Source organism: Tupaia chinensis, unplaced genomic scaffold (genome assembly GCF_000334495.1).
Source record: "Tupaia chinensis unplaced genomic scaffold, TupChi_1.0 Scaffold000621_1, whole genome shotgun sequence".
NCBI classification, from domain to species: Eukaryota; Metazoa; Chordata; class Mammalia; order Scandentia; family Tupaiidae; genus Tupaia; species Tupaia belangeri.
Window position 1 is genome coordinate 36,826 of NW_006160141.1, and position 6,448 is coordinate 43,273.

Genomic DNA, 6,448 nt, shown 5'->3' on the forward strand with positions numbered 1-6,448 from the left:
CGATAGGCGGGGCGAGAAGCGTTTTCCAAGCGTTATGCCTATTGGCTGAGAGCGCGACTTCCTCCGGATTTGCCCCGCCCACGGCCCTACAGTAGTTTCCGGATCCGGCCACGGGGTGGCGCTTTAGATAGCGGTTTTAGGCTTGGCGCTTTACAGGGTTATTTAATCCTTTCCAACCTCTGCAATCGCCCGCCGCTGACCTGTTGTTTCATTCATCCATTCTATCAGGCACTTAGCCTCTTATTTAATACAGACATTGAGGGATTGCAGCTGTAACTCCCGACGTTGAGCGCGTGTTGCGTCCTAAAATCTGGACTCAGATAATCCCATTGAACTGTTAGCAGCGACCTCATGGCACAGGGATGGTCAAAACCGGATGCCCGCGGGTGCTAGAAATGAAGTCAAGGTTTTTAGTGAAAGGCTCGGTTCGAGATTAAGGGCGCACTGGGCGCTTTGGGAAGATCCTAATATCAGGCAGCCCTTCAAAAGCCCAGTGTCAAATAAGTTCTATAAATGTATATAAATTATGATACTTTGATCACATAAAAGGAAAGAAGACAATGTTTTCTGTTGGGGAAAAGGATTACCAAAAGGGATGATAACAATTTAGTTAAATATTACGGCAGTTCCCAGCATGGCGAAGAAGGCCATCAAAAAATATTTCAAGATGAAAATGCCTGTGTTAGCAGCAAGAGACATCAGAGGAAAAGAGCTTTCTTGATGGTGATTTTTAAAAGTTCAGGCATTGTTTGAGAACATTGGAATTTTCTTTTTTTAAAGAATTATTTTATTTAACTTTTGTTATATATGATCAGAGAGAGAAAGCAAGCGACCAGGTTGGGGACTTGAACCATAGTCGGCCTTGTGGGAGTTCTGGCATCCTTAACCACCAGGCTGCTTGCTGGCCCCTAAAATTTTATTTTTAAGTGTCTGATTTCTCACTTTCTTTCTGTCTCTACCACAGGCCCATGATCCCTTTAGCAAAAATCTCTCTCTCAAAAAAAAAAAAAGGTTGCTATACTTATTAATTGGCAAATTTATGTCTAAAATTATTTTTTAAATGTTCCTTTCCTGAAGGGACCAGTAGTTGGCATAATGGCTATGTCGCTGAACTCCCACATAGTCGACCACGGCTCTACCCGGTGGCTTAAACTCACACCAGGTGCATGTGCGTGTGTGCCCAAGATCCCAAGAGGAAAATGGAGGAGAAGGGATGGCGGTGTGACCATCCCTCCTGGGGGCTGATTTCTTGCTTTTTATCTCTCTGTCTCTGTCTTAATGGCCAGCACACACACCCTATAGCTAAAACCTCTCCAAAATAAATAAATAAGTAAATGTTCCTCTCCTGAAATTGCCTTTGGGTTTTGTTTTGTTTTTGCCTTTGAAAAGGTATAAATTTGCTAGGGTCACATTGTCAAGCAACCTTAACTCAGTAATGAACTAGTAATGGACATTGGCTCACTTAACAACTTTTAGAGATGTACAACCTAGGAAGCAGTTACATTAAATTAAAAAGTTCCAAAACAAGGTATGAATTATAATAGCATTTATCACTTATGTAATCTAGTCTTCGTGTGTTACTGAAGGATATGGCACTTATAAGAGTTTTATAAGTTGTCATAATAGGTAGGAATATGTGATACCTTTACTCAGAATTTTTTGTTGTCGTTGGACTCAAAATGAGGAGACTATGGGAACCAGCAGTTAGCGTAATGTCTATGTCGCTGGACTCCCACGTAGTCGACCGCGGTTCACGTCCCGGACCCGGTGGCTTAAAACTCACGCCGGGCGCGTGTGCGTGCGTGCCCAAGATCCCGAGAGGAGAATGGAGGAGAAGGGATTGCGGCGTGACCATCCCCTCTGGGGGGTGATTTCTCGCTTTCTGTCTCTATGTCTCTCTCTGTCTGTCTGGCGAGCGCATGCGCCCTATAGCGAAAATCTCTAAAAAAAAAAAAAAAAAATGAGGAGACTATCACACTGGTTAAAGAAAAAAAAAAAGTCCTTAGAGTATTAACGATCAATCAAAATAAGACTAGCTGCTAATTGCTAATATTAGAAGAGACACACACACACACACACATAAACTTTTCAAAGTAATCAGTGCTTGCCTCTTCTCATTTCTTTCTTAAAAAGAGAGAATACTGTTGTTTCAAGTCATTCACATCAGCTCTCTGATCATGAAAAATAAACCATGTTAAAATAATTCTTATGTCCTCCCTAAGTTGTCATAAAAGTTGCCAAGTGATCGTATGTGATACGGTCGTGTCCTGTGACCACGCTTAGTTCTCTTGCTTTGGAGAGAGTGTGTCTGCACATTTGTCTCATTTAAAGAGGAGAGAGTCCTCTGATATAAACATGTGCTTTTTCCCATCTTTTACCAACATCAACAGGCAGCGATACCACTTTAAGAACATTTCAAGGAAAAGGGCAACCCCATTTTAAAATTCCCACCTCTGGTTCCCAAGGATTGGGTTGCAAACTTCAACAAATTCTCTTCTCCACTTCCTATTGGTGAATGTGCTATCATTCATTCTTCTGCCTGGAGTTTTGCAAAGTACCTGGTTGCTTTAAGTGGGGGGAACACTGCTCCAATTTAGGCTGGAATTACCTGCTTTTGACTTTTTCATGCTTTTCGGTCTGTACAGAGAATCACCGAAGTGATCCAGGAGAAACCCAAGTGACAAACCAGGCTCTGAGAAAACTGTGATTCCCTCGAAAAAGAAACGGAGAACCTCTCAAGCAGACTGGGTAAAGTGACAAAGGGTTTTGCAACAGGGCTGGAGATCCAAAAGTGGAAACTTTTCCAGTGTTTGGCTAGTTTTAAAGGAGTATGTGCCAAAGGAAATTCAGAGGGAAGACAGGCACCATCAACCTAGCAGGAAGTGGAGTTTTCAGAGGGCATTGTTCTCTGTAGGGTGAAGCTGGAAAGCATCCTCTGGAGGTTACCACTGGCTTTTTGACAGGTAAAACACAATTCGAATTCATTGTATTTTCTACTTTAAGGAGTGATCATTTGTTATTATTGTTGCTTACATGTGGATTTAGAAAGACATTTAATAATACCGTTATTTTGTCATGCAATAGATATTTTTGTTTGTCTATTACCATACTTAACAATAAACAGTTAACCTATTAAAATATATGAGAAGGGCCAGCAGGCGGCATAGTGGTTAAGGCACTGGACTCCACCTGGGTATCCATGGTTTGAGTCCCAGAGCCAGTGGCTTAAAATTCTTACCTGATGCATGTGTGTGCATGCCCAAAGTCTCCAGAGGAGAATGGAGGAAAAGGGATTGTGGTGTGCCTATCCCCCCTGGTGGATGATTTCTCTTTCTATCCATCATCTGTCTCTCCAGCAAACACGTGCACCCTATAGCAAAAATTTCTTTTTAAAATTTTTAAAAATAAGAAATATGAAAAAATCAAAGTTGGTTTTGGACCCAAACTTTGTGTATATTGGTAGATTAAGAAATCCCAGGACTGGGAACCAGCAGTTAGTGTAATGGCTATGTCGCTGGACTCCCACGTAGTCAACCGCAGTTCGTGTCCCGGACCCGGTGGCTTAAAACTCACACCGGGCGCGTGTGCGTGCATGCCCAAGATCCCAAGAGGAGAATGGAGGAGAAGGGATTGCGGCGTGACCATCCCCCCTGGGGGGTGATTTCTCGCTTTCTGTCTCTATGTCTCTCTCTGTCTGTCTGGCGAGCACACGCGCCCTATAGCGAAAAAAACCTCTCCAAAAAAAAAGAAATCCCAGGACAGAGCTGGGAGTGGCCAAGCAAAACATAGTATTGTTATCTGAAACAGAATCTATAGGTATGTATGTAAGGATAAATACTTCAAAAAGAGGGATCAGAAGGTGGCATGGTGGTTAGGGCACCAGATTCCCACATGGCATACTGCAGTTCAAGTTCCAGACCTGGAGACTTGCTCTCCTGCTTTCCCTTTCTCTCTCTCTTCTCTGGCCAAATTAAACAAAAAGTAATGAAATTAAATTTTTTTTAAGTTTTATTTCTTCATTCACTTATTTTAATCTGACCAGAGAGAGAAGAAAAGTGAGAAAGCAAGCCACCAGGTCTGGAACTTGAACTGCAGTATGCCATGTGGGAATCTGGTGCCCTAACCACCATGCCACCTGCTGGTCCTGAAATAAAATAATTTTAAAAAAATTCTTCAAAAAGATATTCAGCATCCATATGTTTGAAAATGATATTTTATATTAAAACATAAATATAAAATCTCAAGAAAATATCGATAAATAAGAATAATTATTTCTTGAGAGGCCTTTGCTAGTCCATACAAGGAGATATAAAATAATAAAATATAGTTGCTCATATAGGAATATAGGATGCTCATACTCTAGCTCAGGAACACGTGAGACTCAGAAAATTTAAGTTAAAACTATAGAGGCCCAGCCTTGGGAGGGCAGTTGGTGGCATGCCAGACTACAGTCTGGAAGCCGCATGGTGACAGAGGTTCAATTCCCTCAGCTGGGTCAGCCTGAATACACCCTGGGTGTATGTGTGGGTCACAGTCTTTACAAACTACAGGACTGAGGAAGAGGGATTGTGGCCAGTTTTTGACCCCAAGTGACCATCATAGACCAAAGGTCTTCTGAAGCTTCAAACTGGCATGAACTGAGCTATCGAAGGCAGGCTTCATAATATCATTAAGACCCAATTTGAGAGACCAACGGAGGATGGTGTAATGTGGAAGGCCACATATTAGATCTTGCACATGAACAACTGTTCGTCCATTTTGTTCCCTTACCCTAACATGGCTGGCTGCTTCTCTAAACCTGTTTGCTCTTCCCATGAGAAAATAGCTCATGCTAGCCATAGAGAAAGCCATATCTCTTCTTAGCCATAGAGAAAGCCATATCCGGTACGACATCCTGTACCTGCTACTGTCTTTGCTAACTAGCCCGAAACCCTTTTGTTTAGCAATGGAACTGATTGCATGGAAATAATTAACCTGCTTGATTGTATTTCTTTTTTATTTATTTATTTTTTTAGAGAGAGATTTTTACTATAGGGTGTGTGTGCTTGCCAGAGAGACAGAAAGTGAGAAGTTAACCCCAAGGGGGGATGGCCATGCCGTAATCCCTCCTCCATTCTCCTCTAGGAATTTTGGGCATAGACACGCACATGCCTGGTGTTAGTTTTAAGCCCGGTCCAGGGCTCAAACCATGGTTGACAACGTGGGAGTCTAGCGACGTAATCATTACACCATCTGCAGGTCCCTACTTAAGTGTTTTTTTTTTTTTTTTCCCTTTGGAGAGGTTTTTGCTATAGGGCATGGTATGTGCTTGACAGAAAGACAGAGACAGACAGAGAGATAGAAAGTGAGAAATCACCCCCCCAGGGGGGATGGTCACACTGCAATCCCTTCTCCATTCTCCTTTTGGGATCTTGGGCACGCATGCACACGTGCCTGGTGTGAGTTTAAGCCACCAGGTCTAGGACTCTAACAGCGGTCAACTACATGGGAGTCCAGCGACATAGCCATGATGCCAACTGCTGGTCCTATTTATTTATTTATTTATTTTACTATTTCTACGATGCTTTCCATATTTCTCAGCTCACCTATGGGCAAGGTTGTTTCTTTTTTTCCTTCCTATTTATTTATTTACTTATTTTTGCCATAGGATGTGTGGGTTCACCAGAAAGAGAGAGAAAAGTGGGAAATCTCCCACCCCAGGGGGGATGATGGTCATGCCTCAATCCCTTCTCTTCCATTCTTTTCTTGGGACCCAGGGCACACATGCATACATGCCCAGCATGAGTTTCAAGCTATTGGGTCCAAGACTCCATCTGCCACGGGCTATGTGGGAGTCCAGCACCTTAGCCACTGTGCCACCTACTGCCCCCCACCCTGACAGAGTTGTGGCTTAACAACTGGCATGCTCCCATATTTTCATAATGGCTGTTATTTTCTTTTTCTTTTTTAAAAAATTATTTATTTAATTTTATTTATTCACTCATTTATTTTAATTTGACCAGAGACACAGAGGAGGAAAGAGAGAGAGGACAGTGAGAAAGGAAGCCACCAGGTCTGGGACTCGAACCATGGTCGGCCATGTGGGAGTGTCCAGCACCTTAACCACCACGCCACCTGCTGGTCCCCAATAGCTGTTATTTTCTAAAAGCCTCTGCCCCAGGGCCCCTGTCCCTCCCCCAGATCCCCCTTCATCTCCCTGCAAGCCAGCACCCAAATGCTAACACCCAGAACAGCAGGGGACCTTCAGAATCCAGCTCCAATGGAGTTGCCACCTACAGACCTTGGTCGGGGGCCCTCTGCTACTCCAGGTACTAAATGTCTTGAACATCACCTCTTAGAAGCAGAAGACTGAGGCTCCACTTCGGACCCCTTCTTCCCCCCCCCCATCCTCACCTGGGGCTGACCATGTGGCTCAGCATTCCACTGGGCAGGTCTGGCAGAAGGAACA